This window comes from Cervus elaphus, chromosome 16 (genome assembly GCF_910594005.1).
Source record: "Cervus elaphus chromosome 16, mCerEla1.1, whole genome shotgun sequence".
NCBI classification, from domain to species: domain Eukaryota; kingdom Metazoa; phylum Chordata; class Mammalia; order Artiodactyla; family Cervidae; genus Cervus; species Cervus elaphus.
Genome location: NC_057830.1, coordinates 1,224,709 through 1,239,519, shown reverse-complemented (window position 1 = coordinate 1,239,519; position 14,811 = coordinate 1,224,709). Strand labels below are relative to the sequence as shown.

Below are 14,811 nucleotides of genomic sequence, written 5' to 3'. Positions count from 1 at the left end.
TATATGTCAGTACATAATAGTGAATATGTATATACATATATATATGTGTGTATATATACATACACACACACACACACACACACACATATATATATAAAATAAAGGATCATTCACTTAAGAAGAAAGAATTGCTGCTGAAAAGATGCCTGACCATGAGGCCTGAAAGGCCGCTGTAGACGGGCTGCAGCCACGCAGCCGCTGCCTGTGGGGCCGGACGCTGAGAGGTGAGCGGCCCGGGGCCTGGACCACGGCGGGCGCTGTCCACACGCGTCGTCCGGTGGGGTCCTTCCCGCAGGCCTGAAGCCCGAGCATCATCAGCACGTCCCGTCAGGAGCCCTGGCTCTTTCAGGGAGGAAGCCGGGCTCTCGCCGCAAGGGCAGGGCCTGCGTCAGTCAGGCCCCGGTCAGGCGCTGCCCCCAGGCCAGGCGCCCCCCCTCCCGTGAGCGGTGGTGGGTTCACCGGTGAGGCGGGTGCAGGCGTGTTTGGGCTGATGTGTCTGCAACCTGCTCCCTCAGACCACGGCCCCTGGAGCCCCGTGAGCGTATATAGTTGACGAACCTGCTGAATCCCAGCGATGAGAGGGCCGGCCAGGGGACAGAGGCTGGGGTGCGGTCAGCCGGCTCCGGTCAGAGGGTGACGGGGAGCTCAGGGGGCTTCACGCAGGGCCAGGCCCGGAGGCGAGAGGGCCAGAGCGGAGGTCTGCGGCGCGGCGGCTCGTGTGCCCGCTTTACTCAGCCTCCGTGATTCCTACTCTGGGATGCAGGACTGTTTCTAAGGGAATGGAGGTGCTTTGGGCAGTTTATGATGCTTCAGAAAATGTGTGTAAAACCGTGTGGGTCTGCGCACTTGTGTGTTTAGATAAAGAAGCCCATGGCCTTTACCAGACTCTGACAGAACCCAGGACAGAAACTAGCCTGTCTCGAACCTGCAGTGACTGTCGTCTTCATAGAGAGGACTCGTCACTGCTCCAGGCTCGGAGACGGACCACACACAGAGCTGTGTTCTGTGCTACCTCCTGGAAGGACAGCCTAGTGACGTGACTAGTTGGTTGTGTCCTTGAAATAGAGGTGAAGACCTAACACTAATCTGTGTGTTATACTGGACTTCCCCATGACTCAGCAGTAAAAATTCTGCCTGCAGTGCAGCAGATGTGGGTTCAAACCTGGGTCGGGTGGACCCTGGAGAAACAAATGGCAACGCACTCCTGTATTCTTGCCTGGAGGACTCCATGGACAGAGGAATTGCTAAACAAGATTAACCAAGGATAAGCCTGACCCAGACTGAGGCTGCCAACCTTGTGTAACATTTCATGATGTCTTTCTCCTTCACAACAATAAAGATGGAAAACAGAATCATAAATAGTCCTCTTCATAAATGGATGGGGTTTTAGGTGGGAAAGGACATCATTATATTTGTCTCGTATGTGTAATTCGTGTGTCTATGAAATTATACATGATGCAGTTGATTCTCGTCTTCATAGCTGCTATGATTGTATGTCACTGTGGATCCTCACTTAGCAAACTCTGAACCTCTGTGCCCGTAAGAACCAGGAGGGTAGGGTCCTGCCAGCCTCTGGTCACATTTTCATCAGCCGATCAATATGCAGCCTTGTTTTTGGTGCGAGGTTATTTCTGTTTAAAGACACCTTGTTCAACGTATATTGTTTATTCAGGAGCACTGAGCTCACGGCCAGCAGCCCACAAGCTGGTCCCGAGCGAGGTTTCTCCACACGTCACGTGTTCTCTTCATAAGGTGCATTCCAGCCTCCTTGTACTCAGAAGCCAGGCCTCACTGCAGTCCTGCACTTGAAGCCATTCTCAACTGAGAAATCGCATCAAAAGCACAATGATGCGGAAAGCGTGGCACTAAAGAGACCACCAGAGAGGACGCTTATCTGCAGAGAGTGAAGCAGGAGGCAGTGTCGCCGTCCTCAACCCCAGCTGGGACCGTGAACTTCAAGTGACTCCAATTTTTTGCTGTTCTGTTCAAGCCCATGGAAGATTGAGAAAGCACAGCAAGTGTTGAACTTGAGGTTACAAGTAAACTTTGGCAAGCAGGCAGATTCACAGACCTGGAGTCGCAAATAATGAGCACCAACTGTGTACGCACGCTAGTGGCTTTGTGGCTGCATCTCAGTGAGGCAGCATTGCACATTGTCTGGGGGGAAGGATGAACTAGGCGGTTCCCTATGCTTTCTCTGACTTGTTGCCATGCTTTAATTTGGCTTTTGAGTCCCAGAAGTTGTATTTGGTGATGAGACAGAAAGACCTGTGGGACACAAGTCCTGCTCCTTAGAAGTTTACAGCCCAGGTAGGGAAACAGAAGGCAAATTCAGTGCAGTGCGAAGGTGAGCAGAAGTGTGGCCCAAATGCCACCTTCACTTCTCGCCAACACCACAGTAGTCTAACCAAGGGAACTTCCAAAACAGGCTGGATTTTTAAAGATGGCTATTACATCTTTAGAAAAACAGCAGGAAAAGAAAAGGCAAATCGTGGAGATGGATGTTCACAGACATGGAGGTACGACCCAGCTGAGTGTATCTGGACGGTCACGTGGATGGTGACCTGGCCATCATGTTAGATGCCGGGCGGGGATGGAGGTGCTGATGCAGAAAGCAAGGGCGAGAACCCACTCAAAGGGCTTGGTTGACTGCCTAAGGAGTCTGGATTTTGACCCTCGGGGAGGAGGAAGGCGGGGTAGAGTTACATCGTTAGGAACGTGCTTTAGAGAGGACGCTCCAGGGGCACTGAGGAGAGTGGGTCACTGGGTGCCCTCAAGTCTGCTCTGGCCCCCGTCCAGAGAAGCACGACAGACACCTGAGCTGAGGACCTCCTGGCCACGGATGGAAGGAGGAGTCCTAACAGAGCCAACGCTGAAGCAGACAACCTAGAAGTCAGAGGACGAGCATCCCCAGCTTGGACTCTCCTCTCCACTTGTCACAGGCATCACTGTATGCATTGCTCACAGCCTCTCTCCTCCTTTTTGTCAGTAAATGAAAAGCAGACATGAAAAGTTTAGGGTACATTAATAACCTGCATTTGACTTGAATCCAGAAAGAGGCGGGTTAAGATTTGATTAAGTTGTATGTGATAAGAAATGAATAAAATAGAAGTTAAAAACAAGAAAAGCAATTATGGTATACAATAACTATTTCCTGTGCCTTGCATATATGAATGTTTGCTTTTAGCCATTCCCTTCAATAAAAAGCTCTGTTTCTTGCTTCCGAAGAAATGACTAAATGCCATTAAATACAGGCCTGCAAGGGAAGACTGTGGAGGGTTTTAGTATTTTCAAAATGTAAAAGTTAATTTGTCATTAAACATTTTTCAAGTTTAAAAAATGCCTAGCCACTAATGGCAAAGATGGAAGGTTGTTAAATAAGAGATTAGCTCATGTCTAAGTTGGAAAAATGGCCTGGACGATCAGGACTGCAAATTCATCTCAGCTCCTCCGTTCGCACCTGTCTGGGTGCCTCACCTGACTCAGACAGGAGCCTCCGGCAACAGCCGCTTTCCTCACCCACGCACACCGGCTGTGTTTCAGAGTCAGGTGTTGTCGGGATTTGGACCTATTTATTCTGCTTCAGTAATTGGAGTGGCAGTGCATTCAGCTTCCTGCGGGCCCCTCCCAGGGGGTCAGGGCACTCACGTGTAACACACGTGTAACACACAGCCTGCCGTGTCCTCCTGGTTAAATATCAGCGTGCTCTGTTCACTTCTCCAAGACACACTGGTTTGGAATGGCCGGCGGGAATTTCATCTGCTACAGCCCAGGCAGGAACTGAGGACCACGCAGCACACAGAGACCTCAGCCTCCCTCACTGGTGGCTTTCCCGGCTCGGCGCAGAGCAAGAGAGCTTGTTCTATCAGCACATCTGTGCTCAGCGGGCAGGTACCAGGACCAGCTCACTTTCCACGGTCGTTACTGTTGTTTGTGGAATTCTCTCCTCAGGAGAGACATCACTGTAGAGTGGAAAGACTTGAACACCTTAGAAGGCTCAGACTCCCCCGTCGATATTATATATATAAATTATATATATAGCTCAGATTCCCCCTCAATATTATATATATAAAATCACTGTGCATCAGGACTGCAGCAATGAAATTAAAAGATACTTGCTCCTTGAAAGAAGAGCTATGAGAAACCTAAACAGCATATTAAAAAACAGAGATATTACTTTGCCAACAAAGCTCCTTTTTGTCAATACTGTGGTTTTTCCCGTAGTCACATATGGGTGTGAGATTTGGACAACAAAGAAGGCTGAGCGCCAAAGAACTGATGCTTTTAAACTGTGGTGTTGGAGGAGACTCTTGAGAGTCCCTTGGACTGCAAGGAGATCCAACCAGTCCATCCTAGGGGAGATCAGTCCTGGGTGTTCATTGGAAGGACTGATGCTGAAGCTGAAACTCCAATACTTTGGCCACCTGATGTGAAGAGCCGACTCATTGGAAAAGACCCTGATGCTGGGAAAGATTGAAGGCAGGAGGAGAAGGGGAGGACAGAGGATGAGATGGTTGGATGGCATCACCGACTCGATGGACATGAGTTCAAGCAAGCTCCAGGAGATAGTGAAGGACAAGGAAGTCTGGCATGCTGCAGTCCATGGGGTTGCAATGAGTCAGACACGACTGAGCAACAACAGCTATACATATATATATAATATGCATCTTATATACCTGATGTGAAGAGCTGACTCATTGGAAAAGACCCCGATGCTGGGATCTTGGGACTGAGTAGCTGAACAAAAGAAGGCTCAAACTCTCCTCTCGATATTTCATATATGTGGAAGGAAGAGCAGTGTCACCCCACAGATGCCCACCTGCTGACCCAGCACCCCAGGACACACGGACTCTGCAGATGTGACTCAGTTAAGGTCTCTGCCCTGCACCGTTGGGAGGACCATGTGAGGTCCTGGGGCCTCCTGTAAGAGGCGGGCAGGAGGGTCCAGAAGGAGATGTGCTGAGGAAGCAGCCGGAGAAGGGAGGCAAGGGAGGGACCAGGAGCCCGGAAGTGCGGGCCCCTCTGGAAGCCGAGAGAAGGAGTGAAAGGCTGCCCCTGCGGAGACTGTGAGGATTGCAGCCGTGGCCTCTGGAGCCAGAAGATCATACAGTGAGACAACGTGTGTGTATTGCTATTAGCCAGCCAATCCTGCTCGTTTGTTCCAGCAGCAGAAGGAATCCAACACAGTGAGGAGCGACCACCTCCGTGGGCCCGACCCCAGCCACGTGGGGGGATGCCTACCCTTCCCCCGGTGCCCCCGTAGGAATCAGAAAACACGTTCCAGACGCGCGTTGTCGCCCGTCGGGCCTTGCAGTGCCGTGAGGGTGAGGCCCCCGAGGCACGCCCTGCAGGGGCTGCATCTCAGCTGCGTCCACGTGGTGAGACGAGAGCCGGGCACCGCTGTGGATGAGAGGCGGGCACCCCTCTGAGCTCCGCCTTGTTTTTGGACGTCCCCCCCAGTGCCTCTGTGCCCTTGCCCCTCTGAGGGGTGACCTGCAGGGCACTGGGCAGCTCCCGGGGGGAAGGAGAGTGCTCTTGAGAGAGAGGGGGGCAGGCAGGTCAGCGCGGAGCTGAGCAAATGGACCCGTCGGGGCTCTGATGCCAGCACTCAGCCCGACGCGCAGCAGCTTGACCCACTCACGCGCGCGTGTCCCTCCCGTCACGTGAGCCCTGGCCGGGGAGGGCGTCCTGCCCCGCGGTCAGCCTGCGTCCTGCCCGCCTTCCCCAGGGGCCCGGCCGTCCTCCGTCCTCCGTGGCCGGCGGGCGAGTGGAGTGACAGTGAGGGCAGTGCCCGGGGTCGCCCCCGCGCTGACCGGCGCTCCGTCTGCGGCCGCGGGCCCCCAGCCTTCAGAAGCCCACTGTCCATGGCCTCGCCTCCGGTGAGGTCAGCTGTGCCACGGGAGGGCCCGGCTGGGCACCTTTGCCCGTCCATCTGACTTCAGGCCCAGCTTCTTCTGGAAACTGGATTACCCGGAGAAATTGGCATTTCAAGATATCTCAAATCGAATGGAGTGTTTGCTTTTCAAAGCAAAGGCTGGACATTTTATGAGACGCAGACCCGCAGTTTGCTCTGCTATGAGGACAGTGTTTGCAGAGAGCTCATGGTTGTTTCCCCCTAGTTCTCAGCCTGCCTCAAGCCGCTCATTTCTTGATGATCTGGACCAGAAAAATACCTTAATCTGTGAAGACTAAATTTACCCCTCTTCCATTATGGATGTTTTATCTTGTCCCTTCTCTAAGTTTTTCTTCCCTCTTCTCTCTTGTTTTTTATACTTATTTCTATACATATATACAACTTTTTATAAGTCACGAATTAAGGAAACATACTTTATCATTTAGCAGATAGTAGCTTAAATGCTGAATAAATGAGGGTTGAAAGGATTCTGACAAGTAACGTCCTCTTCTGACCTCAGTTTCCTCACTGGTAAGACGGGGTCACTGTCGCAAGTGTCACTGTCGGGGTCACCATCGGCATCTCCCCCTATTTTTCGGGGGCATCACTGGCATGCAGGACCTCAGCTCCCTGCCCAGGGACTGAGCCCATGCTCCCGTCTGTGGAGGTGCGGTGTCTTAACCACTGGACCACGAGTGAAGTCCGGTCCTATGCACTTTTAATAATACAGTTTTATTTACCCCAGGCAAGACTCCTACAATCACCATAGTTAAAGTTAGACCTTAGCATCCATATGTTTATAAAAAACGTATAGGAGATTGTGCTAGTTACATTGTACGGGATTCTTAGACCCTCTGCATCCAGTCACCCCGGGCCCCTCATTTAAGGTGGGGCTCTTGAAAGCCGCAGTCTGCCGAGTTTTGCACTTGGTCCATCTGACCTCTTTGACTCTTGGTGGTAGAATTTAGTCTTTCACACATCAGTGTAAGCCAGTGTTGTTAATGGGCCACTTTCTCCGATTTACTGTGGTTTTCTATTTTTTTCTGCTGCTCCCATGGCCTTTTTCCTATTTTTATTTGGATTTAGTATTTTATGCTATTCCTTTTTACCTCTGTTAACGTCTTAGTCATACTTTCTTTTACTACTCACACACAGAGGCCTGGCATGCTGTGGTTCATGGGGTTGCAAAGAGTCGGACACGACTGAGCGACTGAACTGACTGACTGACTGGTTACTCTGAAATTACAGTATGCACTTTTGACCTATTAAAATTTGATGTCAGTTGTAGTTTTTCCACTTTCCAAAAACTTGATGACTTTGTGAATGCCCTAGACCCATGTATACTCCCTATTTTATGTGCTATTAAAGGGGAAGTAATACATCTTATAAATATGCATTAAGCATATTTATTTTATTATAAATCACATTATTTAATTTTGTACAGACTGTACAAAATTACTGTACAGTAATTTTGTACAGTCAATGATCACTTTGATTTATTCATGTGCACAGTGTTTTGATTGATCTTCATTTCTTTATGCATAAATGAACTGCAATCAGATTATTTTCCTTCTGAATAGAGAATTTTTTAACATTTTCTTAATGTAGATCGACCAATGACAAAATCTTTTATTTTTTGTCTGAAAATTTTATTTCATCACCTTGATTTTTGAAAGATTTTTATTTATTTATTACAAATTAGGAATTTAGTTTCATTAAGCATTTTTAATATATAAACTCATTGTTTTCTGAATTCAGTTCTTTTCATTAAGAAGTTAGCTGTAAGTAATTGCTGGCAGTTATCTTTCCTTTTCTTGGTATGATTTCCAGAAATTTTACTGTGAGGTGCCCAGGTGTGGTTTTCTGTGTTCACCCCTTTTGGGATCTCCAGTGACTCTGTAATTTGTGGTTTGATGTTGTTCAACACTTTGGAGTATTCTTAGTCTTAATTGAAAAATATTGTCTTACTATTTTTGTTATTTTATCTTTGAACAATAATTGTGATATTGTCTTATGATTTACTGTTCAGCTCACTAATTTTTTTTCTCTTCGTTCACACATAATCAGTTAAAACCATTCATTAAGTTCCTAATTTCAATTATTATAGCTTTTACTTTTAAAATTTCCATTTGATTTTTAAAATAATTTTCACTTACCTCCTGAAATCTAACATTGTGTTAAGTTCCTTTGCCAGAGTCATCATAACTAATTCAGATCCTTGTCATAGAATCCCAACGTCTCTGCTTCCATCGTTATTTTTTCCTGGGTTCTGGTCAGATTTGCCTTGTTAGTTTTGTTTGAACAATAGACTTCGTAGGTAAAAGCTGTAGCCGCGTGTCAAGGCTGTGTGTTCTGTCTCCTTCCTCCAGGAAGCGTTAGTTATTACTTCCTGCAGGCATCTAGATTAGGGGGAAATCACTTCAATAAAATCAGGAATTGAAATGGTTCCAATATTCATGCAAACTGGGTGCATTTGCTTCATTTTATCAAGTTAAAAAGCCAAAAATATAATCTATAATGAAACATGTGCAGCAATAGAAGGGGGTTGGGATTCAGAATGCATTATGTCACTGTGTTTTCAAATATTTAAACATTTTCACGATTCTTAGTTATTAGCATGTTTTCGCAAAGGCATGGTTTTCATTCTCAAAGTGCAGGGAGACAAATGATTTTCCAGTCCAGATACTGACTTGGAGATAGTTGGAGTACATGTTTCTTGGGATGGAACTGGCAGATCTAACTTTAGAAAATGGATTAGCACTCTGCACTGGAGTTGAGCCGTGACACTCTGCCAGCTTGGGTGAATGTTGAATGACTGGCTTCATGAAATCTAGGCTCATCTACACTGGGTCCCTAATCCCAGTGAAAAGCCAATGGCATTTACTTGACAAACTCAGACCTGACCTAGTTTTATCATTTTCTTTGACCCGATTCTTTACAATATACTACATAAAAGGGGGCCAAGATGCTCAAGATTCTTGGGCTCCTGCAGTTCATCTGTCCATCCTAGACCACCTAAGGGAGCATTCACCAACTCCCAGGGTTTCCAGAAGTATCTGCTGGCATGACATAGCCTCCAGTCACCAGGGAAGACCTCACTTAAAGCACCTTAGACAAGAACCTGCTACACGCTTGCATGTGGACAACAGAGCTTCTGAACTCTTACTGTAGCATCTATTCTGAGCCGTGACAACCCTTCATCCACGTGCACGCTGACTTTTCACCTTTTCACCCGGCACCTCCCGTGTGCCAGGCATGGTGAAGACACCAGCAGTTAAGTCAGATAAGCCTGGGGCTTCAGTGAACTTTCCTCCCACAAGAGAAGAGAAAGAGGAAAAATGACTAATCAAGAAACACAGAACTCGAGGTCCTAAATAAAGGAAAATTGCAAGAATGATACAGAGAATGAGGCAGAAACTCTTGCCAGAGAGGGGTAAATTTTGGGGCTGGAGCAGGTGTTCCTGGCAGAAGAAACAGCACGTGCAAAGGCCCTGAGGCAGAGTTTAGTGCATGTGGAAGTGTGGTAGCCCTCAGAATCCAAGCTGCAGGTCAGTGATGCCCAGGGGTTCTGGATTCAAGGCCCTTTTACACCCTTCATGCTCTGAGGCTCTCACGGAGACTTCATGTATGGGAGTTATATTTAGTTCAGTTCAGTTCAGTCACTCAGTCATGTCCAACTCTTTGCGACCCCATGAACTACAGCACGTCAGGCCTCCCTGTCCATCACCAACTCCCGGAGTTTACTCAAACTCATGTCCATCCAGTCGGTGATGCCATCCAACCATCCCATCCTCTGTCGCCCCCTTCTCCTCCTGCCCCCAATCCTTCCCAGCATCAGGGTCTTTTCCAATGAGTCAACTCTTCACATGAGGTGGCCAAAGTATTGGAGTTTCAGCTTCAACATCAGTCCTTCCAATGAACACCCAGGACTGATCTCCTTTAGGATGGACTGGTTGGATCTCCTTGCAGTCCAAGGGACTCTCAAGAGTCTTCTCCAACACCACAAAATGTTTTGATGTTCAAAAGCATCAATACTTCGGTGCCCAGCTTTCTTCACCATCCAACTCTCACATCCATACATGACCACTGGAAAAACCATAGCCTTGACTAGATGGACCTTTGTTGGCAAAGTAATGTCTCTGCTTTTTAATATGCTGTCTAGGTTGGTCATAACTTTCCTTCCAAGGAGTAAGCATCTTTTAATTTCATGGCTGCAATCACCATCTGCAGTGATTTTGGAGCCCCAAAAAATAAAGTCAGCCACTGTTTCCACTGTTTCCCCATCTATTGCCCATGAAGTGATGGGACCAGATGCCATGATCTTCATTTTCTGAATGTTTAGCTTTAAGCCAATTCACTCTTCTCCTTCACTTTCATCAAGAGGCTCTTTAGTTCCTCTTCACTCTCTGCCATAAGGGTGGTGTCATCTGCATATCTGAGGTTATTGATATTTCTCCCAGTAATCTTCATTCCAGCTTGTGCTTCTTCTAGCCCAGCATTTCTCATGATGTACTCTGCATATAAGTTAAATAAGCAAGGTGACAATATACAGCCTTGACATACTCCTTTTCCTATTTGGAACCAGTCTGTTGTTCCATGTCCAGTTCTAACTGTTGCTTCCTGACCTGCATACAGGTTTCTCAAGAGACAGGTCAGGTGGTGTGGTATTCCCATCTCTTTCAGAATTTTCCACAGTTTATTGTGATCCACACAGTCAAAGGCTTTGGCATAGTCAATAATGCAGAAATAGATGTTTTTCTGGAACTCTCTTGCTTTTTCAATGATCCAGCAGATGTTGGCAATTTGATCTCTGGTTCCTCTGCCTTTTCTAAAACCAGCTTGAACATCTGGAAGTTCACGGATCACGTATTGCTGAAGCCTGGCTTGGAGAATTGTGAGCATTACTTTACTAGCGTGAGATGAGTGCAATTGTACGGTAGTTCAAGCGTTCTTTGGCATTGCCTTTCTTTGGGATTGGAATGAAAACTGACCTTTTCCAGTCCTGTGGCCACTGCTGAGTTTTCCAAATTTGCTGGCATATTGAGTGCAGCACTTTCACAGCATCATCTTTCAGGATTTGAAATAGCTCAACTGGAATTCCATCACCTCCACTATCTTTGTTCATAGTGATGCTTTCTAAGGCAGGGTTATATTTACCACATTAAAAAGTAAAATTGAGGCTTCTTAAAATGCATTTATTTTCAAATTACAATTAAAAAGTCATTGTATGTTAAATAAGTAATATAATTTTATGAAAAATACCCACATTTTCCACAACAAAGAAAAATTATCAAAAAGGAGTCAATGTTTCACATTTAGCAAATCCCTTTAGGAGCAGCTGCATTCTTTGCATCTCAGTCAACAAGTGAATTAAATCGTTTTGACTGAAACACATAAGATGATCCAGTCACAGATGACATCATTGGATGAGGGACAACCTCACAAATTCTTTGAAAGGGCCTAAGGGACCCCCCCCCCGGGTACTTTGAACCCCACTTTGAGAACTGCTACAGTCAGCCCTTGTAAGTCATCTAAGAGTTAAGAGGATAAGAAGAGTCAGTTCTCAGGACACATCATAGGCTAGATAGAGTGTAGGATTGGGCCTGCGTGTGATGCACTAGGAAGTCACCCAAGATCCAGAAAAATTTAATTCGTGGGGAAATTGCCTTCCCACTGGGTGGAGGATGGATTGGAGGAGGAAGGAACAGACTTGGAGGACCTGTGAGGGTTTGTCCCTCGTTTCTTGGCTATGATGTGATGAAATGCTCTCTTCACATTCGTATCTTGATTGTGTGGGAACGCGGGGCAGCAGCCAAATGGATCTCCTCTTGTTTCCAGAAGCGAACCTGTCTGCTTTCAGGCAGGGGTGAAGGCATCTGCAGAGAGACGGCACTTCCGAGGCCTTCAGTAACCAAGGGTACTGGGGAAATCAGATGTCCGTCCACAGCAGAACTAGGCTTTTGTGTTTTACTTTGCCTTGGAGATGGGTTACAGAAATCATATCACTCAGCAGTATGACTCCCCTGCCCTGGGCCAGCTCACTGGCAAGAAAGCTCTTCACTCGCATTTCTCTGAGCCCCCGTGTGTTAATATAGGAAGTGTGTGTGTGCAATTCTTCCCAGTAAATAGTGCATTTATTTTTAGTGCGTAGGCTTTATTCAAAGATGATTAGGCTTGCAATTAAAGGTTAATATCCCAGTTTCTAGAGGATATTTTGAACTGAACTTTTGATACTTTAATATAGATATAAACATATATACTTAATAAAAATTTAAGTAGTAAATATAATACATATGATATACATATAGTACATATGATATACAGAGGAGTACATTGGGAACTTGTTCTGGAATGTTCTCAAGTTGACTACAAAAAAATCAAAAATGGACATAGTGCACTCGGTGTGTTTGAGTTTGGGGAACCTTTGAAGAATGCTGTAGAAAAAGAAGGGGTTCAGGAGGATGGACAGGAGGCACCATAGACTGAACACCTCTGGCCGGAGCAGGTGCCATGGTGTTGACTCAGGCGGTGGGCTCCCGGGTTGAGCGGTGCAACTCAGGGACTTGTTTTCAGCTGCACTCAGGTACGGGCCCCCCTTCCTTCTGAGTTATTTTTATTCCCAGAGCCGGTGCCCTCTGCCTGTTCCTTTCCATGGGGCCAAGCTGGCTTCCTCTCCCCACGGCCCATCAATACGGAGCTGATTTGGAGCTGAGCTGTGTAATAATCAGCCTTTCAGCAGCCAGCCCCGCACTCGCCTTGTAATTAAGGCCTGATGGCCGTGTTGACGGCAGATGAGAGGAGATGGCTTTGTTCTGGGTTCCCAGGCTTGATTGCCGGTGCTCACACTCACCTGGATCAGACCCATTCTGCATTGTGCCGGTAATTGCAGTCCTGGTGGATGACATTTCCACGAAGCGCGCTCTGTGTGGCTCCGGAGGGAGCCGGCGGGATTGATAGCAGGCAAGCTCATCAAACGTGGATTTAGGGAATGCCTGGGAGAGAGCAGGAGCCCACGACCAAATATCACAGCTTCTCCTTTGACATTTGCTTTTACATGAACGACTACTGCCTGCAACCTGTCCTGCCTTCTGCCTGCCATCCAAAAAAGGCCGGATTTGTGATTATGAATCCCCTCTTTAGGTTCATTAAGGCCAAGTCTGGGCAGCGTCTTTTAAAGAATTCTGTCTTCTCTGTTTCTCAAGAGGGGAATCAGAAGCAAATAAGAATAAATACACAGAAGGGACTTGTCAGCCAGGAGATGAGCCACTTTATTTTGTCTATAACATGCATTGCTTAAAATGTGTGCATAAGTTTAAATTATCTTAATCAAATGCCATTATGCATGTCAGAACTCACTATTAAAAGGAACATTTTAATCACAGCTTCAATTATTTAGAGCTGGTAAGGGCCATAGAGACCGTTCCGTGAAACGTGGTACTTAAGCGTGAACAGAGTTGCCCACAAACTGGACCGTCTGTCCAAGGTCACAGAGGTCATGAGGAGCAGAGTCAGGCGCAGGACCATGTCCTCCAAACGCTGAGTGGCTGCAGATCACCTGTGCCCCCCGGCAGGTGGAGGACTGTCCCTGGTGTCGAGTAGGGTCCTGCACACACAGAACCTCACTGAGGCCATCATCCTTCAATAGTTGGCCTGACAGCTCGTTGTGCTGTTTACACGTCAGTCCAGACACGCTAGCCGGGTGGGGGAAGGGGGCATCTTGCCATCTGGGTCAGACCCCACTGAATGGCCTTGGATGGCTCCTTACCTTACCTGTCTCACTTGCAATTTTTATTCACCATAGAAGGAAATTTTAGGTGTGTGCTGGTGCAAACTGGTGGTCACCATTTTGATGTTTTTCATTTTTTTTTCACAAATTTACTCAAAAGCTCTACATTTTTCATTGGGTTTTATTATGCAAGTGGACTTTTAAAATAGTTGCAATAAGTATAACACAAGAATTTTCACAGACTTGTTTACCCACCGATGGTTGATGCACCAGAATGTGGCCTGATGTTACCGTTGTGACTGGAGACGTGTGTTCTCACTTCCACACCCGTGCGTGGAGGACCCATGTGTGGAACAGACTGACATACAGAGATGCACAGAGAGACAGACCCACCGACATCCCTACTCAGGGACACCTACTCCAGGAGGAACCAGAGGCATGTGGTCACAAGGGGCCTCAAAGCCAACCCCCAGCCATCCCCACCACTCCCCGAGCCTCAGTGGCTCCAGAGCAGACGCACAGGTGTCCATTTGCAGAATCCCGCCCTGCCCGGGCCAGGTTAGGCCTCCTGTGGGAGGCAGTGTGATCTCAGGCTCACTTGCACTTGACCTGCTAACCTGCGTTTCCCACTAACTGGCTCCTATGGCTGTTTCTTCCCTTGTTTCACATGAGAGTTACTGAGCTTGGTTACTGTTCGTGGTGGTTTTTCTACCGGATGTAACTTAAGCTGATGGAAGAAGGAGCAAATTGCTTTCTGAGCCCCTGCCTTCTGTGTGTGTGTGTGTGTGTCCTCAGCCTAGTTTCTAACTATTTTAACAAAAACTTCTTAACATTCAAAGGGTGGTGGGGGGTAGAATGCCTACTTTGCTAAGTTGTTTTGATGAAAGATCACTGCTCTAGGGAAGCTTTGCTTCATTTTAGTTATAGATCTTTTTATCAGTTAATAAAGAGCAGGTGGAGACCATTTTACACTATAGGCTTCTCTGTCCATGGGATCCTGCCAGAATACAGGCGTGGTTGCCATTTCCTGCTCCAGGGGATCTTCCCCACCCAGGGATCAAACCCATGTCTCTCGAATCTCCTGCACAGGCAGGTGGGTTCTTTACCACCTGGGACGTCATAAGCACTGGTACTAACCTGTAATATCTCAGGATTGGGATGTAAGACTTTATCTGTTCGTCTGTAGCCATCT

The 14,811-nt window shown here is 47.2% G+C and overlaps 1 protein-coding gene across 25 annotated transcripts in view; it reads left to right on the top strand.

The window, feature by feature from the left end:
* The window catches only part of MYT1L (myelin transcription factor 1 like), a 394,736-nt gene that overhangs the window by 113,468 nt on the left and 266,457 nt on the right, over positions 1 to 14,811 (top strand). The gene's annotated exons all lie outside the window — the stretch shown is intronic.